Here is a 26902-nt window from a genome sequence, read left to right as displayed (position 1 = left end):
GAGCAAATCCTCCAGTGTTTCCTAGTGTCTTTCTCACAGTTTGTTTCATGTTTCCTTCTCCTAAGTCACTGTCATTTTACCGTTTTGATCATAAACCATCTGTCAATATTTCCTACATATTTAAACCACAGGTGGATCGAGAATTCATAGGGCATGGGGCACGATTCATTTCTCTGCCCCTTTTCTCACAGCCCCTGCCATGTTCAGGAATGCCCGTCTGTGAGCAGAAGAGCCTTGTCCATCTGCCTCCATGGACACTCAGCATAATTCAGCCAACCAGGACATCTTCATGAATTTTAGCTTGAGCCTTGGACTAACCACTTTTGGTCTCCACAGGAGAAAGCTCTTCAAACCACTAACCTTAGGGCGCCTGGGTGGCTCAGTCTGTTAGGCATCTGTTAGGCGTCTCTCCCTCTGCCTCTCCCCCTGCTTGTGCTCTCTCTTGCTCTTCCCCTCAAATAAATGAAAAATAAAACCTTAAAGAAAAAACAGCACTCATTAACCTTAACACATGGGAGGGACTTAGCTGGACATACCAGCATTTCACCCGTTGCTATGGCAATGTCAAAGCTCCGCTATAAGGTACATTAAATTGTGAGTGGACTGTGGAAAGCTGAAAGCAAATGTATATTATTTAATATGTGAATCAAAAATTAAAACCTAAGGCTATAAAAAAGTGTGAAATGTTTATCCATATTTATAAGAAATTTTATGTCACGTAATTGTTCAAATCTAGTAAGAAGATAATATTGATGTATTTTAATTTTAAAAAATCCAATTCTTGTTTTGTTTGCTACGGGAATATTTTTTTTTTTACTCCATTGCTGCTACTACTCTTTTCTCAACAGAGATAACACAGTTATCTAATAATTGAGAAAGACCCCTGTATCTATCTCTCCTTTTGGTTTTTGACATGTCTGCAACTCTTTCAAGACTGTATATATTTCTGTAGCAAGAGTATCCGTTTGTCCTATCATAAAACTGTCCTTGTTTCTACTTTGTATAATAATAAGGTACATTTTAAGGTAAATTTGATAAGCTCTCAGTATTTTAATTGGTTTACATCTTTGAAAGTTTTGAGGATGGAAACAGTGTGATTATAAAATAATTTCTATTAAACTCTCAGGGCTATATTTTCAACTTGAAATTTTTTTAAGATTTTATTTATTTATTCATGAGAGACACAGAGAGAAAGAGACAGAGAGAGAGAGAGGCAGAGACACAGGCAGAGGGAGAAGCAGGCTCCATGCAGGGAGCCCGATGTGGGACTCGATCCGGGGTCTCCAGGATCACGCCCTGATCAAAGCATATTTATCATACTTAACTTGATATTTTATATTATGTAGATCAACCCAGTTTTTACAAGTCTATTATACAGTTAAAATTCTATAAAACCAAGCCAACAGGTAGCTGCCTTAGGTGATTGTGTGACAACAGAACAGTACTTGCCTTCCTCTTGCTGAAGATCTAACAGGGGCTGCATACAATGGAACAGTTGATTCCAATACACTATAATAAGGGAGGCACAGATGCTGTGGAGGAAGAATTGGACAATGATAGAGTGCTACCTAAGGTGAAACCATAGCATGAAAAGAGCAGGAGTAGGAAATGAGTATCAGGAAGGAAGAATGTTCCACTCAGAGAGGATAACATAAACATTGATTAGGAGTCTAGGGAGGAAAGAATATCATATTTAAGAAAGTGAAGATTTGTTTGGCTTTATCATAAAGTTTGATGCATATGTGAAAATGACAAAGCATGAACACTTAGTGGAGCCAAATTAGAAAGTTCTACGCTATGAGAAGTCATTGTGGCATTTTTTATTGACGGAGTGGAAAACTACTAAGGAATCCTAAGTGAGTCAATGAACTCTGGCTTGGGGAGGAGGAATAAGTTGGAGGGAAGCAAGGTGGTGTAGAGCATAGCATTTAGACATGTATTAAGTAATCTGATTAAGAGATGTTTTCTGAACTAAGTAGGGGAAGTGGTGATGGATTTTCAACCAAAAGCAAAAATCAAAATGAACTTAAAACTTACTCCACTTATTTCCTCTAATTCTAGGCTATGAAAAGATCAAAAACTTCTGTAGTATTTCTTAAAAGTTCTCAGAATTGCCTCTATAATTGTTACCCTCCATCTCTGCTGACCGTTCACCACAAAACCTAAGAGCAGGGGATTGAGATGATGGCAGGTTGCAGTCTTAAGTAAAGAGGTACAGGATAGTGCCTACCAATGAGTTGGGAAGAAGAGACGGGCCCAGTCCTAGTGCGAAGAACGTCAGCTGAGTGTTGGAGCTTTTGAATGTTAGGTTTCTGCGGAAGAACCAAACTCAAGGTGTAGTCGACAGACCTCTAGGGCTCCCCTGTTTCTGAGAATCCACATGATCAAATCTAATTTCATAACATTAGCAAGGTGTTATTTTCTGTTTTCTGCTGTGTTGGCCTGCTTGCTAACAGTGCACTTGGAGGTTTAGCAGTAGTCACTTGTAGCCATTATATTCTTCACTTAAAAAAAAAAAAAAAAAAAACTTTTAAAAATCAATACTGTTTTTTTAAAAGATTTTATTTATTTATTTATTTATTTGTTTGTTTATTTATTTATTTATTTATTTATTTGAAGGAGTCAGGGAGGGACAGAGGGGAAGGGGGAGGGACAAACAGATTCCACCCAATAAGGGGCTCAATCCCACGTGTCTGAAATCATGACATCAGCCAAAATCAAGAGTCAGGTCAGCCAAATGACTGAGCCACCTAGCACCCTAAAAGCCAATCAATTACTAATTTTATCTAATGTGGATCCTTGGGTACCTATCTTTTTAATAATCTTGTGAGCAAATGGGGAGTATACACACACACACACACAAAAAAAAACTTGCCACACATACAGATTATCTTCAGGAAAAAAAAGGGCGGGAAAAACCATTTATGTGATTATCTCCGTTGAAAGCTGCACTAGCCAATTTTTTTAAGGTGCGCCATTTCTATCTGAAAGAACAGCTGCTCGATACACTATGATTGTTCTGATTTGGCTACCTGGTTGACATGTTGAAATTGAATAAAATCAGTCCCTCACTTCAAGGAAAACCCTGGGCAGTATTTGTCAACAATAATAAAATTCAGGTTTTCAGGGAAATATAAAAAATTTGGAAAGCTGGTGTCTACTACTGTAAGCTTGACATGTACCAAAGAACGTCTTTAATAGATATTAGAGTGATACGTTTTAAAAAAAAATGTGACTTTTTGATTTAGTATAATGCAATGTGTCAACATTTGGAAAATATTTCAGTGACTCAGTATTTTCCAAATAACCCATGGATGATTTTTCAAAATTATGCATGGATAGGAGATCCATTCAATGTGGAAACTAGACCAATGGGTTTTAACATTACAGAGTCTAAGATTTCACTGATCCATGCAGTAGTTCCAGAGGGCTGTCACAACAAAAACGCCACAGGCTGGGGTTGAACAACAGAGATCTATCTTCTCACAGTCCTGAAGGCTGGAAGTTCAAGATCAATGTGCTGGCAGATATGATGTCTCCTGAGTCCTCTTGGCTTGGCTTCCAATTAGCCACCCACTCGCTGGCTTCACCCAGCCTTTTGTCTGTGTGCATATGTGACCCTGGTGTCTTCCCTTCTTCCGAGACACCAGTCATATCAGATTAGGGGTGCATCCTTACCATTTAATCTTAATTGCCTCTTTATTTCATTTTTAATGATTTATTTATTTATTTGAGAGAGAGAAAGAGAGAGAACAGGGGGAAGGGGCAGCAGACTCTACGCTGAGCACAGAGCCCAGCGTGGATCTTAATTGCTTAATTGCCCCTTAATTGCATCTTTAAAGCTGGATTTCCAAATGCAGTCACACTGGGGGTTAGAACTTTAACATATGGATTTTGCAGGACACAATTCAGTCTGTCACAGTCTGTTTTCTGAATCTACAGGGAAATCAACTTTTAAGCTTTGACCACTTGCCAAATTTTAGTGTAATATCAAAGAAGAATAACCATAATTACCTAATAAGGTTATGGAAATATTAATCCCTTTCCTAGCTATTTCTTTAATGTACTTCAACCAAAACTGTATGTCATAAGAAGTTGAATGCAAATACGAGGATCCAACTATCTTCTATTGAGCCACACATTTGCTAAAATATAAAACGATGTACAAAAATGAACACTCTTCCACTAAACTTCTACTTCCAAAATATTCATCATAAAAATGTGGTTTTTAATAGGCAATAACATTTTGACTGTTTTTAATGAATTAAAAAATTTCTGTCTTAACAGTTAACACACTAAATATCGATAAATACAGAGCACAAAAATAAATGCTCTTTGTTCCTCATTGATTTCTAAGTATCTAAATGGTTATTAAGACCAAAAAACTTAACATCTAAAGCTTTAGGATATTAGCTTGGATACTGTGTATGTAGATTTAGAACTTGTGTTCATCCTGAAGATGATTCACCAAAGTCCAAGAACAAGTAAGAAGAATCACTATCTGATTAAAAAATATATATATATATTTTTTAAAGCAAGCTCGAGGAATACCTGTACTTAAAGATCAGATAGAGAAAGATGAGCTGGCAAAGAAGAATTACAAGGAAGGCCTACTTTTTGTTCCATACTATGCTGAAATCCAGTTACACAGAGATAAACAAACGTGACCCAGGCCTTCACCGAACTTATAGTCCAGTGGGAAAGAGGAGAAAAACCACATTTTTTGAAAATCTAGGGAAACTAGTTTCACAGGGGGAGTGTAAGTGTCAGTGACTGCAGAGAATTCAATTAGGTGAGGAGAGAAAAGGACTCCCTGTAGCATCAAGGAGGTTGCTTATAGTGAGCTTGTTCAAAGTCGTCCATGGACTACAGTGGGGGAGGAATGAGGGCAAGGCCATGAAGCCTCTGCCTTTTCAGAATTTGAAGAATGGATCCTCTTCCAGTCCTTATCTCAGATGGGAAAGGAGAGGTGTTCAGTGTTCCTTTGGGGGAAGGAAAGCTGCTAGGTTATTCGGCATCATCATTATTCATATTGTCCATAATCCGAAAGTGTCATATTTACGATAAATAACTAGGACTTGTACTTCGACATTATCCAGCGCTGCATTTGAATTGTCTGTTGATGGACATCAAAGACTGCTCACTTTCACCATCTCTCCCTCCCTCCTCTCTCCACCCCTCCCCCCACACACTCACACACACACACTCACACACACACTCACACACACACAGTCTTCTGTTCCCAACTGTTCCAAAGAGCTTAGATATATGCAGTGTTAGGAGAATTATTACTTCATACAACAGCATAAATTTCTGTTGCTCAGTTCTAATTCCTAAAATACATGGCCTCAGGATGAATCTACATTTAACTCCAATAAATGTGTGCTCATTCATTCTAGATCTGTCTTCTGAGTCAACTGAAACATTAATATTTTGACTCTGACAGACTTCAGATATTTGAAGACAGTCAATACTTGCTCCTTTAGTATTTTGTCCCCTATATATATATCAGCAGTTTTTTCCAACAGTTCTCAGATGAGAAGATTTTCAGTGCTCTACCCATCCTGAAAGCTCCCCTCAAGACGTATCCTGGTATATTAATGCCTCTGTAAAGACTGTCCAGAATTGCCTACTATGTTTTCAGGTGTGTTTGCAATTATCTGTGTACACTGGAACTATTGACATAGACATGACTTTTTACTTGATAACTCAAGAAACATCCTATCAATGTATGTAACCATATCTGTGCATTTATTTGGCCAGCATGGCATGGGTAATGCTCGGTTTTGGAGAGGTATGTCATAAAATGAAGGTCATACCTCTTATATGTGTGTGTCTGTGTGTGTTTGTGCGCACATGTGTATGAAGCGCCATCATTTCTAGAAAGTAACTTGAAAATATATTTTAAGAGAAATAAAAATAGTTTTAACTTTTTACCAAGTAACATCATTCCTAATAATTAATTTTATAGAGATAATTTTTTGAAAGATTTTTAAAATTTATTAATGAGAGACACAGAGAGAGGCAGAGACAGAGGCAGAGGGAGAAGAAGCAGGCTTCCTGTGGGGAGCCTGATGCGGGACTCAATCCCAGGATCCCAGAGTCACGACCTGAGCCAAAGGCAGATGCTCAACTGCTGAGCCCCCAGGCGCCCCTGTAGAGATAATTTTTAACAAAGGAAAACCCCTCTGCAATAGCTCCAAGATCATTGTCTCTCCATTGATGAATTATATGTCTCATCCACGGTCCCTCCCTTGTTAGTCTGCCCACTACATTATTCTCAGACCTTTTTTTAAGTCCAAATTTAATCATTTCACTGTGCTGCTTCAAACCCTTCATGGTTCCCCATCAGTTGCAAAGCCACACCCCTGAACATGACTTCCAAGGCCTTTCCCAGTCTGGATCCTGCCCGTGTGTCCACCCCGGTCTTCTGCTCCACAGTTGTTCCTTCAGGCTTCAACCACACTGAATGGGTGGATCTCACACCTCTACCTGGGACTTTTCAGAGATGGCAGGAAGGAGATTTGGGGAGGGAGAGAAGGGGATAATAGTATCATCTGGAAGCTTCTCCTAACCATAGTGTCCTTCTTCTCCTTCTCAGAAATGTTCACATCCCCTCCCCAGAGGTGGGGACCCCTTGTTGAGTGCGACTGCAGTGAGAAGTTGTTGCTAATGGCCAGAGGGTGTCATGACCCCTAGTTAAAGTAAAGCAAACAGAGATGGGCAGCCCTACTTTCCCTCCCTGTAGGCTGTATAAATCCAAAGCTTCCCTCAGAATTCTGCACAAATACTACCTCTTCTCTGAAGTCCTCCTGCCTGTCTCCTATCATCAGGGATCCCGATATACATTATATTGATTTAAACTGTATCAAATGGACAGAAACTATATCAATCTCAATCAAATGGGCTATTATTTGATCTTCTTAGTACTAAGGGAACTCCATATGGTTGGTTGTACTCACATATCTATGAGCACACATGTCACTGGATTTAATCCTTGGTTTGTAAGTCCATCTCCTACTTAGACTGTTCCTCTGGAGTGTAGAAACTATGTTGTATCCCTGACAGCCAGCACTATTGCCTGACAGGTAGTAAGTGCTCTGTAAATGAGTAATGAATGAAATGACGTTTAGTAAAAAAAACAATTAACCTAATTCTAAACAACAGAAGAATGATAGCCTTTTACAATCATCAAAAATAAGTTCAGTATTAAGAACATGAGCAAATATGAAATCATATGGCATAACAAGGTGAAAATATAAGAACATGGTTTATGCAAATAGACAAAATATGTAAAGAAACATGAATATGAGAAATGTTAGAATGAGTGGTGAGATTATGACTAATTTTAAAATCATATTTTTCTAACCTAATATTTTAAGAGAAATATACTTTTTAAGCTTTTGTTAAGTTTAGGTTGAAGAGAAATACATTTTTAAGCTTTTGTTAAGTTTAGGTTGAAGAGAAATACATTTTTAAGCTTTTGTTAGGTTTAGGTTGAGTGTGTGTCATACTATTTACTCACTGTGGAAGGCATAGAGTGTCTTAAATCTTTGCATCTCCTTACATTCTATCTAGCACATGTGTGCCATAGATGATCAATCACCATCTGTTAAATGGATGGAAAATTTAAATGCCCAAATGATATGTAAGGGAAGTAATAACCAGAAAATATTTTGTTAAGGGAATAAGGTGTGTCCACACCTGGAATTCCCATCTCCTAGAGTGTTGTCAGTATAGTTTCCATAGATGTCTGGGGCAGCTGAAGAATTGAGCTCCTGAGCTCTGGTTGTGAACACCATGAATCCTAAGCAAGGCCTCTTGGTACTTGGGTCTGAGCAGACAGTATGGTTCTAGAAAACACCATTGCTTCCGGTTCTCTTTTCTTTCTCACATCTTCTTTATCCCTCTATACCTGTTTTTCCCCTGTGAACAATGCATGAATTCAAAATGCAATGAAACCCAGTAGGAGCTACACTGAAAAGAGAAATGGGAGCTCTGTTCTGGCTAGGGTTTATTGCTTATTTGCCTTTGGACAGTGGCCTCTTGTAGGGATACAACCAAGAGAGACCGTCAGAGCTCATGGGTCCCAATGTGACGCTTTGACCTAATTAGTTTATTTTCACTGCTCTGTGAAAAGATCCTGGAGAAAAAAATAGACCTTTCCAGGTGTGAGCTATTACCCCGAAATAGCATTTCCCACCTGCGCTCCTCTGTGATCACCGTCCATTAGTAGATGTCAGAGGACACACTGTCTTCTATTCAAGACTCACAGGACTGGCAGACTTTTTTTTAAGAAAAGGAATGTGATATATTTTCATGGTAGAAAACTATTCACATCTAATCTGTAGGGGAAATATGAATAATTTATCTTGCAAATATTAAAATTTATATGTAGAATAGAAAAAAATAAATTTTAGACTAGCTAACTCTCCCATTCCTTTTAGTTTGCAGTATGTTTTGGAAAGCCAATGTTTCTTAGATACAAAGTAAGGAAGTGATCTCATTTTTATAGGAAATCGTATAAAGCATAATATAGTGGTGATTACAATAAATGAAAAACCTTATTTAAAAATTAAGTGTATATTCATACAACTTAGAACTAATCAAAACTCAGTTGGAATATTAATAATAATACATAACAATAATAATTATTATTATATGATTTCTAAAGGGATCCAGACCACTAAGTTGAACTACATTTTCTTCTGGCATATATAGCCATTGTAGGAATGCGCAACCAGCCTCATTGCAGCCCATCTTCTCTGCTCTTTCCCCATTTTTCCTCTCAAAATGCATATGTCTAGTTGAGTATTTGGGCAATAGATGTGTTTTCTCAGCTCCCCGTGGAAAGTTGGCTGCACCATTAAGGTACCGTGCACCATATTAAGGAAAAGTAAGGTCCAGAATTTAGCACCTGCAGCCTTATGAGACCTGGTTGAATCAGATGAACATGTTAGGAAATTGGTCTAAGAGTAGAGTGGAAAGGGTGAAATGTTGACAAAATCAATTACAGTAGGACTACAGACTTGAGAATTAGAGCGCCTGAAACCAAAAGAGGCGCGCAAACAGTAAGAGAAGGGAAGGCCATAAAACTTAAATGTACTTTTGAGATTGATAAACTACTGTTACTATGTATATATATATATGTGTGTGTGTGTGTGTGTGTGTGTGTGTGTGTGTATAAAGAGAATACATTATTTCCAGTAAAAATTGGCCTTCATTGTTGTTGACAAGCTTAAGGAGAATATGAGGGAAAAGACAAAGTAGAAAGGAAACACAGGAGAGAGTAGACAAATACTGTTGTTGTAGATTTGAACATATACCATGATTATGGGTTGAAGGGTAATCTGTCAATAAAATAATTATGATATGCAGTTAAGAAACAGTAATAGGTAAATAAAATAATCAGGTATGTTATATAAATATAATAGTTAAAATACATTTGATTAATTGGAGCTGGCCTATATGTCATTTGTAGACTCGTAGCAAGAGAAATCTCAGTGTATGGGCTCAGGTGTTGAGCTATGCAAGGAAGAGTTTTCTGTATTTTTCTCTAGCTGCATCTAATTTGTATTCTGGGCCCCAGTTCCATCAAGTGGCAGAAACTCAATCTCAATCAGCCCAAACTGACTCTCCCCCAGGACTATGTCTACAAAATGCCAGGTGGGGGGCCATCTGGTCCTCGGTGTCATCAACTCTCCCTGCCGGCACCCATGGAGACTTCCTCCTGTCTGTCTGGTCTGTGGTCCCTGGTCCCTGCAGGTGGCCAATGCAGCCTCCTTGTCCTCATTGCAAGGACGCATGAGGCCTGCAGGCTCTCTGTGCTTTTCTCACTGGAGGAATCTTGCTTCTCCCGTACTGCTCTAGGCTACAGAAAACTCTGTGAGCTGCTCTCAGCCCACATGCCTGTCAGATCTTGTTTTTAGAGAGCCTCAATTCATCTGAAATTTTTGTTGTTTCCTCCCAACACTGGGGCTTGTTCTGTGGGCATCAGTAAAGCAAACACTCTCTCCGAATGATATCACAAACATTGAGATCCTTCTTTTTTGCTTCTCGTTTTCTTTCTCTTCCTAGCCTTGGAAATTTTGCTGAGGAGAAAGCTGAGATACGAAGAACAACTTCTTTTACTCACTCTGCATTCTTCTAAATCTTTTGGACTTTGAAACTGAAAATCTAATACTAAATCTTATTTCTAATGTAGGTAACTACTTGATGCAATGAGCATGAGACATTCTAACCATCTGAGTCAGGGGAAGAGGCCTAAGACTAAGAAAGACCACAAACAGGAGTCACATTGCTAATGTAATAATGTACTCACCTCCTAGAGATGATTTTCAAGTAATCGGATAAAATTAATTAAACCTATATTATGTATTTGCCTGTATGGTAATGGACAATATAGTGATGTATTATTATTTTACCTATTTCCATATCAGATACTGAATTATACAGCAAACATATTTCTAGATTTGAAACTTGTTTTCTTGTAACAACCATTGGAAACCAACTGAAGCTATCACATTAGAATGCAGCTCTATGTAGTCAGATTCTGAATGGCTAAGCAAATGTGATCCAACTTTATCTCATAATAAATTTTTGAGTGCCTTTGGGAATGCGTGCCTCTTAGATGATGCTGCCTAAAAATCACTTCTCTGACTTGAAGAATTAGAAACTGAAGAGCAGAGATTCTGGATTGTGACATAATGAAAGTCTAGAAGGTTTGGCTTTCATTTTCCCCCTAGAAGGTAAAGTACATGCTTTGGAAACCAGATGAGCGGCTGCCATGCTCGGCAAGTTATTAGGAAACTGAAGAGACTCTATAGAGGAGCAGCCCACCTCCAAACAAAGGTGTCTGTAGGAAACCTCATTTTCTCCAGGAAACAGTTTTGGATGTGTGGCCGCCTGTGATCAAGTGCTTAATTTAATATCCAGAATCTCACCTCATAGATAAAAGGATCATTGAGAAAAATTCAATCTCCAGATGTTATCAGAAGTTGGTCACAGTGATAGAACAATTTTGTGATGCTTTCCTGGAACATCTTATACTCATTGGCAAGATTCTTGAAGTCATTTAATAATGATGTATCTACTTTATTCAGCCTCAAATGGAATCGTATTATATAGGTCAATTTAAATGATGTTTTCCAAACATTAAGGCAGTATTCAGTTAGATGGAGAAGGAAACGGAGAGATGGGTGGACATAGATATTTAGGTTATCTAGACCTTCAGGAAGGCATTTATAGGCGCGAAGGTCCGTTTGTTTTTATTGTTTCTATTGTGACTACTTCATGATCATAATAGTAATAAAGTCATATAACGTGCATAACGAGAATTCCTGCAGTCCAGGTAAATCTAAAATGATTCAAAATCATAAGGTCGTGCATTAAAAAACATATCGTGAGAGTGGGAAGTGGTCTGCCAAGATATCTCTCTCTGCTTTAATTCTTGTGGCACCAAATAAATCAGATTTTATTGTATACATTCAACCTGACTCATAGCTTGTTTTTATTCATTTGCAATTCATATGCATTTATACATATATGGTTATTGAAATTATAAGCCATGTTATATTGTTTTAAACAGCTTTTTTTCCACAACATTCATGCACTCCTCAATTCACAGTATTTATCAATCTTCTTATTTATTCCAGAATCTCTGTTCTAGAAACTTTGATCTTGTTCAGGGTGGCTGGATCTTAGTTCAAGAAGGGCAGTAGTGAATAGTCATGCCTGATGTTTCTTTGCTCCATAGCTGAGCTATCAGACTGAGAGAATCAAGCTCTGACTTTATGAAAAAAGGAGACATTATATTTTGAAAGAGATCGAACTTTGAATTGCATTGTAGGGGGAATTAGGGTACACTGTGCTGCAAAAAAATAGGTTGCAGGCTCCATGTTTAAGGAAATAATTGAAATAGATTTTTTTCCCCAGGATCTAGAGCCTACCAATTAGAATAGAGTTTAAATTGGTTTTGAGTCAAAGGATCTTCTCTTAACATTTTATTTGTCTTGAAATATTTAATCAAAATAGTAGTGTTAGAGAGAATAATTGAGTTCCAGCACAGAGGCTTCTTGTCTCTGTAAAAAGCATTAATCGAAAACTCTAAGAAGTACTTTGCCTCCCATTCTCCAGAATCAGTTAAATCATTTATTCACCACCACTAAATACGCAGTATTAACTGAATCCTTATTCTGTGTCGTTCGGGGGTTAGGCCTGGGAAGAGAGTAGACTGAAATGACAGGGCCTCTTCTTCAGAGTTTATCATTTCAAAAATTACATGTGCACCTGTGTTTCACAAACAACCTCTCTCCTGAAATTATACCATAAAAATCTACCTGCATCGTTGGTTCATTTGGCATTTTCTAGATCACAGACGTTTAGGGGAATACAAAACTGGTAGTGAGATTTGAATGTACTTCGTGCCTAAGTAGCCTCTTCCACGCTCTCCTTACAGCTGCCTTACCAAGGAGTGCGTGTGTGCGAGTCCGTGTGCTTGTATTTACCTCTTAGAAACTCTGCTCAAACCAGAAGCTAGGAAGTCATAAATAACATTCACAATTCAAACTATTTTAAATATAATCCAATCTTTGAAGATTCAGAAGACACAGAGGGTTTTGTAGTGATGCCTTCATCATCATGAAACATTATTTTTCAATCTCCCATAGATACGCTGATATTAGACAGCGATGAATCACATTCCGTATATGATCAAATAAACCCTACCAGATTGCAACGGAATTCTAGGATTCCGTGAATTGTGTTTACTTTTAGTATAGAATTGTACTAATCAAGACCCAATAAAGAAAAAGACATTCTTGAGTTAGCTCTGTGATCTCAGCTCTCCTTAAAGAATTGTTGAAAACAAATATTGTATTTTATATTCATGTTCCAGGAAACGAAGAGTAACAGGAATAAAATATGATTTAATCTTTGACTTTTAGATGAGTTTGTTTACAAAATTAAAACAGATGGCTAATGTTTTCAGATGAAGGATGATGAACAGTTTTCAAGAATGCAGGAATTTATTTTATTCATATAGATAGAAAGCAAGGTTTTCTTCAGTTGTTTTTTTTTTTTTTTTAAGTTTTTGAATTCTCTTTGCTGTTCAGAAATTGTCTGAGGGAATGAAGGGAGGTAATGAGATACTAACAAATTGTTTTAAAAGGAGAGTAGTTGACCAAAAATGTGTGCTTAGAATGTCTATATCTCTTTTTCATTTATTTCCCTGAGAGAGGCGCTTCCAGAACTCTGGTGTATAACCAGCTCCCTCCTGAACCTCTGACACCCTTAATTGTGCTTATATACGCCTCCTTCTGCAATGAGCCCATAGATAATTTCTGAATCCCAGGGTCTCTGATCTTGGTGAGCTTTTGTGTATTCTTGGTTTTATCTCTCTGGGACTGTTCCTCATTGAAGATATCTTCCATTATTCTATCCGTGCAAAAAAAGAAAAAAAATCTTTAATATCACGGGTTGTTTTTCTATAAGCAAGTAACCAAAAGGCCCAAATTTTGAGGGTACCCTTTTCTGGGTTTTCAACAATCCTTCAGTTGAGTTGAGAAGCAGTAAGAACCCTTTTGCTGTTGATTCCATTTCCAGTTACCCGCACTGATGGCTACATGAAAATAAAATAATACAAGAGCACCTTATGTAACATGACAAACAGCAATTTCATGGAAGACAAAGTAAATCAAACCAATTTCCTGGCTTTGGAAAGACAAAACCAGGTAATACGGTAATGGATAATCTATGGATATTTTGAAATCGAACCATGTTCTGTAGAACCAGAGGGACCTGTGTTTTAGTTCTGAGTCTTTTCTTGCCAGTTTCGTGAAATTGTGGAAGTTATGTAACTTCTCTGTTACAGAATTTGTTTCACCAATATGAGGAAAATATGCTTAAAAGTTGTTAAGAGAATCAGTATGAAATTTGTGAGAGATGTATGAGTACATCACACAGTAGGACAATTCTATTCATTCTATTCATTTTATTCTTCAGGAGATAGGTCTTCGGTTTGGGGCCTCATTTATCAAAGTCAGGGATGAATTTTACGACTGGGAATGAATGGCAGGGTGGGCTTCGTTTACTTTTTCTTTATGTAAAGAATGAGTATAAGATGTACAAAAGTCTATAAAATATTAAATGGCTTGTAAAATAAAGGAGTATCTAACAGGCAACCAGAGAAAATGACACAGAAACTTTTCTTTTTGTGCAACATATAATTAACCTGTAGAAGATTTTTCTACACCTAGTCAGACAACAACTAATTGCAGAGTGAGTTCAACAAATAGCTAGATATGGAACTAAAATTGATTAAGGGAGCTATCATCGTGCTTCGGGGAGTAAGCGTATCAGAAAATAGTGTATGTGCTCGAGATTTATGGTCACCATGCTCTGCCCAGGGCTGTAAATTTCTTTCTGGCACGTTGGCTCTTGTTGTGGGTCTGTGTGACCTGCCGGCAAGTTGGCAGCCAGCTGGTATCCAAGAGAAGTGTCCTGAGGCTCCACCTCTTGGCCTATCCTTCCCCCCGGTTGCCTGACACACAAGGAAGCCCATTCAGAACAAGGCCCGCTCCTTGGTTAAAAGTACCACAGACGCTAGCGTGTAGTTCCTTCCTCTTGTAACAAGAACCGCGTCACCACCACCAATCTACAGAAGACGTTCAGAGGTTCCAGCATCTGGGGGACACGACGTGCAGCCCACAAAGAGAAGCTTCTATGGACGGTGCTATGTGGGGCCCCCCTAAGAACTGGAAACCTGAAGGAAGCATTATGGTCTGGGATCTCAAGCTTGTAGGCTTGCAGTGTGTGGGCCCGGAACAGCTGGCACATACGTCGTGTGTGTCCAGCATGGCAATCGCGAAGGTGGGCTGTGAAGGCCTCTAGGCAGGCTCCGGCCCGTGACTGCAGGCCCCCTGTGCAACCTGCTGCTACCCTAAGTTTGCGGATTTGGGTTTGCAGCTCTTCATGTGGAACTGCCTTCCTTTAATTGAGAAGGAAAATAATAAGTAGAGACTTCAGAGAATTTCATAAAACACAACATGCCACGCACAAGCAAGTGGGAACCTAAAAGTCAGCAGAGTGAAAAGAGAAAATAGCAAATCCTTTTTGAAGCAACATGTAATTAACCTATTGAACATTGTGATTTACATAGTTGGATAGCAATTAATTGCTGGGTGTCTTTAACATAACACACACCAAGTGATTTTTATAGACACCCGTCTAGGAGGCTACAGACCGACACTTGCGAGGACACAGAATGGCTTTGTGGCTGGTTCCGGCGCACGCTCTCCGGCTTTGTGGCCGGCCGGTGACGTTGGCCACGTGCGCCCAGCCTTTCCAGCTCTTGCTTCAGACCAAACTCGGGCAAAAGCAACCAAGCTATTTGCATTTTTACTTAGAAGAAGAAACGTAAGATCTAGGGATGTTCTCAGGATCATTAATTGGCCACCTCCCTTTCTTTTGCTCTAGGGGAGAGCAGATGTGTAACAGTGGGCGGGGACGTGTGTGCATGGTGTGCGCATGTGTGTGCATGTTGCACGTGTGTGTGTGTGTGTGTGCCACGCCATCACTTCCAGGTATTTGCGGGCCAGGCTCTTAGTTGTGGAAAACCGGGGTGCTGGCAGCTTGCTCCCTCTGGGCGCCTGAGGGCCTGACCCTGTCCCCGTCGGGGCCTGCACCTGCCGCCTCGCTGGAGCCCGGTGCTCCCTCTGGGTGCCCGGGGCCCGACCCTGTCCCCTGCCGGGGCCTGCACCTGCCGCCTCGCTGGAGCCCGGTGCTCCCTCTGGGTGCCCGGGGCCGACCACATCCCCTGCCGGGGCCTGCACCTGCCGCCTCGCTGGAGCCCGGTGCTCCCTCTGGGTGCCCGGGGCCGACCGCGTCCCCTGTCGGGGCCTGCACCTGCCGCCTCGCTGGAGCCCGGTGCTCCCTCTGGGTGCCCGGGGCCGACCGCGTCCCCCGTCGGGGCCTGCACCTGCCGCCTCGCTGGAGCCTGGTGCTCCCTCTGGGCGCCCGGGGACCGACCGCGTCCCCCACCGGGGCCTGCACCTGCCGCCTTGCTGGAGCCTAGTGCTCCCTCTGGGCACCCAGGGGCCCAACCTCGTCCCCTGCCGGGGCCTGCACCTGCCGCCTCGCTGGAGCCTGGTGCTCCCTCTGGGTGCCCAGGGCTGACCGCGTCCCCCGCTGGGGCCTGCACCTGCCGCCTACTGGAGCCTGGTGCTCCCTCTAGGTGCCTGGGGCTCGACCTCGTCCCCCGTCGGGGCCTGCACCTGCCGCCTCGCTGGAGCCCGGTGCTCCCTCTGGGCGCCCGGGGGCCCGACCCTGTCCCACGTCGGGGCCTGCACCTGCCGCCTCGCTGGAGCCTGGTGCTCCCTCTGGGTGCCCGGGGCCGACCGCGTCCCCCTCTGGGGCATGCACCTGCCGCCTCGCTGGAGCCTGGTGCTCCCTCTGGGCACCCAGGGGCCCAACCTCGTCCCCTGCCGGGGCCCACACCTGCCGCCTCGCTGGAGCCTGGTGCTCCCTCTGGGTGCCCGGGGCCGACCGCGTCCCCCGCTGGGGCCAGCACCTGCCGCCTCGCTGGAGCCTGGTGCTCCCTCTAGGTACCTGGGGCTCGACCTCGTCCCCCACCGGGGCCTGCACCTTCCGCCCGCGGGGCACTCACCCCAGCCTGCAGCGCCCTCCGGGTTCATGGGTCGCTGCTGCTTCCTTTTGTGCCCGTATCCTCCGGTTTTCCGACCGGAGTGCTTTTGGCATCCTTGGGGGGGGACAGTTGATCGTGCGACGACACAGATTACTACAGAATCTCTAGCTTCCTGGCCCGCAGCGTCCCCGACATGCCCCAGCCGTTTCCAGACCCCGGTGGCACCGCTGTGTTCCTGTTCAAGGTCTGCTCCTGAGCTTCGCTTGCCTCCTGCCTTCATTCCTTGTTCTTCTGCTTCCTGGGCTGGGGCGTCTTCCCTTCCTGTCTTCATAGCCCAACTTACGAGGCCTTCGGGAAATTATCTTCATCCCTAGTTCAAAGAGATGTCGCCTTCCTCCTGAATTCTCGAGGCAGTTGATAATCTGGAGCACCTGCCACCTGCCAGCAGCCTTGTCACTTGGCTTTATATGTGTTTTTCTCCGGTTAACGTCGTGCTTCCCTGTTCATAGTGAGTAGTATTGAAACTGAGTTCACAGAGGTCCCCCCTACCCCCTTTTTCCCTCTTCCTCCTACCAGAGAGCAAGTCAGAGGTGAAATCTAAATTCTCTAGTCTTATTGGACCTTGCGTATTCACCTGTTTCTATCCTAAGTACAAAGCACCTTTTATTCATTTTCTTGAAGGCAGCATATTGACTTAGCTATTGCCTGGACTTGTCATTCATTCCTTATCTCGGGTACAAGACCGGGAGCTCCTTAAAGTCAAGGCATCCCTTTTATCCTCTTATTCACTGAGGACCCTGAGCAGAGTACACTGGGGTCTCAAATAGATCTCAAAAAATATTTGCTGTGAAAATTTGGATTCTGAAAAAAATGACTACTGTATTCCAATTTTAAGTGCTCATTTTAAAACCTAGAGCAGTTCAGAGAGTCAAAATCTAGAATATCAGCATGTTGGTGGGGGATGGGGGTGATTGGGTGAGAATAGCTTAAAGATTAAAACCAAGGAAATTTAATGAGATTATCTTCAGATTTTCAAACAAATATATAACAATGTCATACTATAAAACCAACATAAAATGCCAGGAAATTTTTGATATTTTGAGGATGTTAAGGGGTAATGATTCAGAGCACATTAAGAAGGGCAATTGCACAATTCCCATTACCATCAATGAAACTCATATGGTAAAATTCACACATACTTCGGCAAAAGCATGACCTCAACTGTCATTGGACATGTTACTTTTCATGGTGTGTGATTTTCTTCTCTAATTTGAGGCAATTTAATTTTCTGCCCACTTCACAAAGAAATGTCAGGCTGAATGACTAGAGCATTGATGTTGAACAGCTCTCTTCACACATTGTATTTACAGTAAAATTGATTCTGTTATCCTTGATACCACCAAATAAAGGCCAAAGCTGCAATATACTTTATTATATACTCGCTTTGAAAATTAGGAGTTTGGACACAAATTACAGACATACAATGTCTTGGTAAAAATGTGAAATTTTAAAAACAAATTTTACTAAACAAATGAGAAAAGCCATTATTGAAAACCAATAATGTATTATTTGCATTCTCCAAAATTTCAGGATGAATTATAGATTGGAAAAGATTCAATACTTGGATTATGTGCTCATTTTAAATTTTATAGATCAGGGCCTTTGGGTGGCTTGGTAGGAGGAGCATGAGACACCTCACCTTGGGGTCATGAGTTTCAGCCCCATGTTGGGGGAAGAGATTATTTACTTACTTAGTTAATTAATTAAGATTGAAAACAGAATAATGGTTAAAAGGGAACAGTGTCTGGAACCAGACTGTTCACACACTGGTTCTACCATTTACCAGCTCTATCATTTTATGTGAGTTACATAACATTGCTGGACCTCAGTTTCCTTATTGATTAATGGAGAGTAATAGAAATCCTACCTCAGAAGATTGTCATGGAGTTAAAATAATAAGTTTAAATCACTTTTAAGGGCAGCCCAGGTGGCTCAGCGGTTTAGCGCTGCCTTCAGCCCAGGGCATGATCCTGAAGACCCGGGATCGAGTCCTGCAACGGGCTCCCTAAGTAGGCCCTGCTTCTCCATCTATGTCTCCGCCTCTCTCTCTATGTCTCTCATGAATAAGTAAATAAAATCTTAAAAATAAATACATAAATAAATAAATAAATAAATAATAAATCACTTTTAAGAGTGCTTAACAATGGTGATATACAATAAAGATACATTATTGACATTAACATATTATTAATATGATAGATACTCTTTTGGAAAAAAACATGAAACAAGCCAGTTCTCATGCTGGTTTTATTATTAGGCTGTTTCAAAATATATTTGCTCTGATTAGTCTATCTTACTGTGTATTAAGGAAGAGGAATAATGTAACACCTGTGTTTTAATAATTGTTCTAGATGATTCTTAATTCATAAATATCAATAAATAACCAATAATAGGACTTACTAACTCACATGAAATTTTTTTATCTACTTCCTCCTTTATTCCAACAGAGTGGTTCAATCTAGCTGGTCAGGACAGGAGGGACCATTTCATGCCGGATTCCTCATCTTTATTACCTAACGCTGGTTCGGCACATAGTATGTACTCAATGAATATTAATTTAATCCAATCTTTCTCAAAATAAGTATTCCACTTAATTTTTACATTTCTCCATCTAGCTAATGAATCCATCCTTAACCATGCCCTAGGGCCTTGATCTTTTGTCTTTTCCACCTGAGGAAGAGTTGGAGCTCCCTCATCTCCTCCTGTATAGGGTTTCCAGTCTACCCTAATGTCTGCCTCCTCAAACTTCCTGCAGTCAGATTCAGTGCAATAGAATTTAGAGCTACATTGATTTAGTTGCACGTTGAATTTGACTCTTCAACTGGATCATATGCAACCTAGGGGCAGAGATGAATTTGATATGTCTTTTTAACACCGCACAGTTGGTCCTCAAAACGGATTCCTAATTGATAACTACCAACACTCACACTAGGATTTCTTCCCTGCCAAATTAATCACTCTACTTGAATTATTTGCTCTTTGTTCTAGTGTTGGGGTGTAATTATTTCAATGTCAATGGAAGGAAGATTGTAATGTTGCATATTGTCTGTCACATACATATGAAGTCGGGAGATTGGGGCAGGATTCTAGCTTCTGACTCAGGGACACTGAATGAGTACTTATTTTCTATAAGTATGCTCAACATGCCACCTGGAGACTAAGTCAGTTGGCCCCAGATATGGCCTCTATGGTTATGGGGTTGGGGGATGACAGAGCAAATGACTTGGAATATGCTGAGTCTAACACAGCTACTAGCCAGTTATAGAGACCATTAAGTGTCTACGAATATAATTTCACTTGCTATTTTAATGTATTCTGCATTTCTGAAAAGTTAATACACTAGTTCTAATTCTCTAAAGAATCACTTAAAGAGGGACACCTGGGTGGCTCAGTGATTAAGCGTCTGCCTTTGTCTCAGAGCGTGATCCTGGGATCCGGGATCTGGGATCCGGGATCCAGGATCCAGCCCCACATCAGGCTCCCTGCAGGGAGCCTGCTTCTCCCTCTGCCTGTGTCTCTGCGTTTTTCTCTGTGTCTGTCATGAATAAATAAATAAATCTTTTTTAAAAAAAAAAAAGAATCACTTAAAGAGATTCAAAGTTTTAGTGCAGTCAAATAATGTAGGTTTTATTATATAAATTATAACCAAATATTTTATAAGTAACAGATCACATTAATTGAAGGAGACACTATTTTATCCCCATTTTATCTAGATGAAGAAATTGAAATTCCAGGAGGATGGCACAGTATAGAAATGCATGAGCCAGGATTCAAACCTAGGAAGTTCGACCTGACAGGCCTCATTCATAACTATTGCATCGCACTGCTGGTGGCCCCAGGGATTGTATAAACAGAGTCTCTGACACCCATTTCCTTTCTGAGAGCCTGTTTGCATCATCATCATTTTCCTGGTTTCCTTAAAGGCAAGGATGGACAATGTAGCCTACATCTGGCCAACAGGATTAGCAGAAATGCTTTCTGGGTCTTTAATGGTCTCCTTTGGGGAGGAAAACAGAAAGATGTGTTAAAAGAGGCCCATTTCCCCCCTAATATTGATATGTGAGGATGTGATGCTTAGAGCTTTTGTAGCCATTTTAGCCTACTGAAAAAAAAGTCAAAAGAATTACAGAAGAAACTATTTAAAGGCATATTTTCAAGTTCTAGACAAGACCCTATACCTCATTTTATAGGAGGATTTTTTTTTTTTTTTTACTATGGGAACAATAATCTTTATTGCTTAGTCTACTTTTTGTTGGGTATTATTACCTGATCTCAAAACCTCCTAGTAGTTAACAATATAAATTTCTAAAACTTATTAAACTCTTAGATCTTGTCATAAAATAGACATTTTGCTTCTTCTAATCAGCAAAATTAGTATTCCCATCTAAATAGAAGCATCCTTTAAGTTTTCTTATACCTGTGATTGTAAGACTGGGTTTTCTCACATAATATTATATGTTATATATACTATTCTTGGCCAGACATGAAATAAATACAAAAATTCTATTTTTTCAAGTTCAGTTTTTACTAATTATTAGATTAGATCACCACTTTGATTCATGAATTACTAGTTTTGACAAATGTCTAAATTGCATTGGCAGATTTAACAAAGAAAATCTTAATTTTAAAAATGTGTATCCATTTGAATTATTTGACTTTTAATATCATATAATAATCAGATAAATGCAAGTACATTTGCATTTTATTCCCTTTTTTATATTTGAATTGAACTGATACTTGTATTAATATATCAAAATCTGTCATGTAGATTTCACCAGCCCCCTTTCACCTAAACAGTCATACATGAGGAAATATAAATCATTCCTCCAAATTAAAAAATCTAGTTTTCAAACACCATATACTTGCCTACATTGTCCTACTGGCTTTTTCCTCATCAGATTGAAGATAAGAATTAACGACCATTTAAGGAGATTTTTAGATTCAATGTAAGACACTGTAATATGTTTCCAGTTTGTTTTATTCTTTGTTTTGCTTTAATAAAACAGAGCACTTTTAACATTGGAAAAATACCCTTTGTATAAAGCTAAGAGTTTTAATTTCATTGTGATAAGCTAGGATATAAAGACTTAGATTTCTGTACATTAATAGAAACAAATGCATAATTTCTCAACCATTAAGATAAGAATCTCGTTCCTTTGGGAGAAGGCAGCAACAACAAAAAGATTTTAGATAAGCCTGCCGTTTGCTCTATAATTTACCTGCAGTGCTTTGACAAGTGTGACGTCAAAGTACATAACACTACAGCTTGCTGAGCCTATTTCAGATTTCATTCTGTAACGAGAAACTGCCAGCTTCAGCCTTTTGTGAATAAAACCATTGAGCAACACTCAAGAGATTTAGATAAATCACTACAGTCAGCCTCTGTAATAAAAAATTTTGAAAAAAAAAATCCAAATTAGTAATAATTCCTACAGTGAGACATCATATAATGTCCTCTGAAGAGCCTATTGCGTGTATTATTTAAATAGGTGTGTTTGACTCAAAGAAAAGTACCCATTCTCCATCTAAGTGCATCATGGGATTCGGTAAAAGGTGATTCGAATGCTTGGGGAGAGTGTGGTGCGTAAGGAAAGGGGATGGACTAACAAAGGCAAAAGCAGCAACAGAAGGGGGATTAGGTCCCCATAGTGCTGAAAAGCCCTTTGGGGATTTGTGGGAAGGGCACTCAGCAGTGATGCACGTACGCAAATTGGAATTCTTTATCCGCCGCAGTGTGCAGTCCATCGTCTATGCCATATGACTTGAGTTAGAGGTATTGAGAGAAGAAACTAAGGAAATGTGATTTGGCTTAGAGAAAGTAGACAAACATCTAAAGTTGTAGGCTGTGGGCCGTGCTTGGGATAGAGCACATTTCCTTCCTCTCATATTTCCATAAGGGGATGAAACTTCTGACCCACTGCGCAGGAGAGAATAGTGTTAGAGTGAATGTTTCTAATACCTCTCCTACTTAGCTTTCCCTGATCGGGGAGATGGAAGGATGTACTTGTGGGTGGGAGATGCAGGAAGCGGATATCTGCTGGGCCGTGCCCCAAGGATCGGTGCAAATTCCTTTGACTAAATGTAAAAAGTAGTCCTCTGTAATTTTCACTCTTCCCTCTCTTCTCTCATTCCCTCTTTCCTTCTCTCCTTTGCTTCTTTCTCAAGCAAAGCATTACCCTCCCCTTTGCTTCCTGTCTGCCTGTGGCTCAGATGGAACTTTTCCATCGCAGTGGTCCATTTGGAGATTGAGGTAGGAGGCCTGAGTTTCCCATTGTTGCATGTACCGATAACAAAGCCAATACTGTATCTAGATGGTTATGTGGTGCTCTGTGTCTGCTCACAACTGGTTGGAATCTATAGGAGGAAACCAGTCAACTGCTTGGCTTCCTTTAATGTCCAATAAATTACTAGATCCTGGGGGAGCATCAGCTCTCAAGAAAAAAACATATTTAGAATTCCTCTGCAGACAGAGTGGGGAATTTGAATGGCAGACATTTTTGTTGTAGAAGAAAAAAGAAGTAAGTGCAGAAGTCAGAGATCAATTAAGAAGTAAGAAATCAATAAAGGTTTGTAACCTATTTAGATGTTTCTTATAAAAATTAAAATAATGTAAATAATAATAGGTATCATTGATTGAATATATTATTATAGGCCAGGAACTGTGCTATGTGCTATATACAATTATTATTTCAATTATTCCACACACCTTCAAACTACATGTTGACAAATTCCAGATTGACAAATTCCAGATTGACAAATTCCAGATTGACAAATTCCTGCTACTAAATAATGACTGCAGTCTTGCTGTAGGTTGGTAAAGCCCAAATGAGTGACATAAGAAGGTTTATACATAATAGCTCAACATAGGACTCAAATGATGTCACCTCCCTTTCCATGCCCATTTCAGACTTTGCTAATCAAGCACAACACAATCACAACCAATCAATCCGCATTGATCCAGAGAGATGAAATCTCTTCACCATTCTGATGCTAACACAATCCCAGAAGGGTCTAAATTCTTGATTTGCTATGCTTATATGTCACTTAAAATTCTAGAAATCTCAGTAGCTCAGAAGAGTTTTCTAAATAGCAAATCACAGACCAAGCCCACATCCACTGATAAATCAAGAGAGTCATCTTTAGTACTTTTTTCTGTTTCGTGAGCTGTTTGGTTAGTATTTTTGTCTGTGATTATCCAAACTATAACAGAAGTCAATAAACGATGTTTCATGGATAAAAGGTTTTTTAATTTGATTACTCTCTTCTTATCTAAGAGCTCATTTTATAGACAAGAGGTAAGAAAACTGCGAAAATAGAACAGACCGTAAAATCTATTAAACTAACATTTTAAAATGGAAGGGTTTTTGAGTGTAGTGACTTAGAACGGAAGCTTCATTGTCAAATAGCTCTGGGTTCAATTCCTGACTCTGTCACTGTATTTCCTTGTGCAAGTTACTTAACACTTCTACTCCTTGACTTGTTCATTTGTAAAATGGAGTTAATCAGTAATACTCACTGCAATGGCTTGATGGAAAGATTGAATGAGATAAGGTATCTGAAAGTACTTAGACCTATGCACATATACACCATTATTTTTATCTATTATTGTATATTAATAACAAAAGACAGAGATGCTGGAGTGCATGGCCTTCAAACCATGCTCCTCATGGAGAAAATTGGCATGGATTTGGCTATAATATTTCACTTGAACAATGAGTAACATGGGGCTTTCTGGTTTAAAATAACTGATATAATGAAAGAATATTCCTGGGGCACCGTGTTAAGCATGTGACTCTTGATTTCGCCTGAGGTAGTGGTCTTAGGGTTGTGGGGTCAAGCCCTGCTTCTCTCTCTGTCCCTTCACCTCTCCCTCTGCTCACACATTCTCTCTCTCTCAAATAAATACATGAATCTTCAAAAAAAAATAAATAAATAAAAAGGAAAGATATTCCTCTGTAAGTAACGACTAAGTGGGTGATACTGGTCAATCTACCTAACTTCTCCGAAACCCATTTCTATTAAATAATGACATCAGTTTGGATGATCTTTAATAGTCTGTACAACTCTCAAGATCCATTTTTAGTTGGTATTAATTATTTAACATTGATTTAACACTTTATACTTTGTGCTTATCTTTTTTTTTTAACGATATTAATACCTTTATGTCAATATAGTGGCTAGAGAAATTCAACTGTTTCTGTTTTCCTGGCTTACTTTTCCCTCTAGGAATATCACAAAAATTAAATGCAATTTCATTTCTATGAAACTGACTCTTGTTTCATGGTTACTATAAACTGTTTAGCTACACATTTGAAATTATAGTCATGTTAGCAACATGTGTAAAGTAGCACGGTAAGAATAGATGTAGGGTAGTATTCCACCTTTTGGAATGTGTTAAAAACTATATAAAGCATCAAAGAGAGAAGATGCCAAAGCATTTGATCTCATTAAAATTTCATGAAAAATGTTTGAGCTTTTGCTTATGTGCAATTTCATATGGAAAGAATCCATATTATTTACCAGGTTCTCAAGTTGTCGTTGACCCAAAAAATCAGAAACTTTCTATTACCTCTCATCTGTTTCCTATCCATTCTCACCTGACTTGTGCTCTTTATCTTCCAGTATGTCCCTCCATATTTTGCAAATGACAAACAGGAGGATAGAAGTAGGAATTGCAGGGATCCCTGGGTGGCGCAGCGGTTTGGCGCCTGCCTTTGGCCCAGGGCGCGATCCTGGAGACCTGGGATCGAATCCCACGTCGGGCTCCCGGTGCATGGAGCCTGCTTCTCCCTCTGCCTGTGTCTCTGCGCCTCTCTCTCTCTCTCTGTGTGTATCATAAGTAAATAAAAATTTAAAAAAAATGTAAACAAACAAAAAAAAAGAAGTAGGAATTGCAGCCCCTTTACTCTATCTCAGAGTAAGGTAATGCATTTCTTAAAGGAGGGTACAATATTCATGCTTTCATTAAATGATTATTGAGCATTACATTGGTGAGGATTCTTCATTCCAAGTAACAAAGCTGAAGAGGGCTTTTTTAAGTAAAAGAAGGAAGTTCAAAAAAGGATATTGGGTGATTCATGGAACAGTTGAGAAGTTGAGGGGACCAAGCATTGGCCTAGGCAGCCAAAATTATACCCGAAACTGTACCTGAGAATTAATCTAATAAAGAAAGGGCAGCTGAGAGAAGAGAATGTCCCCTGCATTTGTGCACTGACTCTCCAGGCTGTGTTCTTTGTGGACACCCCTGCAAGGAGGACCCCAGCTCATGAGTCTGGGACCAAGACCCAAGGGAAGCTGTGGAAGCAAATATTTAACATTTCTGCCTTCTGTAAATCAGACAATCTTTGGTATCAACCAAGACTCATTAGATGAGAGAGTTCCCACAACCTAAAAATGGACTCAGATGCTGGATGGGCAAAATGAACAAATGTGTTGTTGAGTTGTTGTTTCTATGTCCATCTTAACCACACAGTGTGTGTCAGCTCCAAAGAAAATGAAAATGAGTAATTCACATTCTTTGTTTTCAAGAGGAGCAGAGGCTAAGTAGGGTAATGGTTAAATGAAAATTTGAAATTCTGTAGTAGGAGGTATGGTAACATAAAACATAAGAGGATGAAAATATATACCAGAATTATTTGAAAACTGTCTACTTATTAACTTTAAGTGAAGATAATTGAAACAAACATTCTTCCTATGTAGAAAATCCTTGGATTTTCTTTTTCTTTTTTTCTTTCTTTCTTTTTTTTTTTTTAATTTTATGTATTTATTCATGAGAGACACAGAGAGAGAGGCAGAGACACAGGCAGAGGGAGAAGCAGGCTCCCTGTGGGGAGCCCGATGTGGGACTCCATCCCAGGACTCCAGGATCATCACCTGAGCCAAAGGCAGGCACTTAACCACCGAGCCATCCAGGCGTCCCAGGATTTTCATCTTTGACTCTTCTCTTTCTCTCACACCTCTCTCTGATCCACCAGCAAATCCTGCTGACTCTTCCTCAGTTTGTATCTAGAAAAGTATCATCATCATCATCATCATCATCATCATCATCATGTATTATCACTACCTCCTAACTCCTACTGTCTGCAAAACAAAGTTTCCAATAGGAGCCAATTAAAATGGAAGTCAGAGCACTAGTCTCAGAACCTTCCAGTGGCTCTAGATCTCTGCCAGGAAAAACAAAACAAAACGAAAACATAACCA

General features: G+C 39.9%; 1 protein-coding gene and 1 long non-coding RNA gene across 10 annotated transcripts in view; both read left to right on the top strand.

Annotated features, from left to right (window-relative positions):
- Positions 1 to 26902, top strand: part of KCND2 (potassium voltage-gated channel subfamily D member 2) — a 478528-nt gene that overhangs the window by 172293 nt on the left and 279333 nt on the right. The gene's annotated exons all lie outside the window — the stretch shown is intronic.
- LOC144288497 (uncharacterized) overlaps positions 1 to 26902 on the top strand; it is a 229494-nt gene that overhangs the window by 156096 nt on the left and 46496 nt on the right. For 7 of the 8 annotated variants that reach the window (XR_013356359.1, XR_013356358.1, XR_013356360.1 and 4 more), the window contains exon 3: positions 19150 to 19236. This is a non-coding gene — a long non-coding RNA (uncharacterized LOC144288497). Of the gene's footprint in view, positions 1 to 19149; positions 19237 to 20415; positions 20890 to 26902 lie in introns of those variants that run through there. The other variant, XR_013356361.1, reaches the window with a different exon arrangement.

The sequence above is a fragment of the Canis aureus genome, chromosome 18, assembly GCF_053574225.1.
Source record: "Canis aureus isolate CA01 chromosome 18, VMU_Caureus_v.1.0, whole genome shotgun sequence".
NCBI lineage: Eukaryota > Metazoa > Chordata > Mammalia > Carnivora > Canidae > Canis > Canis aureus.
The sequence above is the reverse complement of the archived record's forward strand: the minus strand, read 5'-3'. Positions and strand labels throughout refer to the sequence as shown.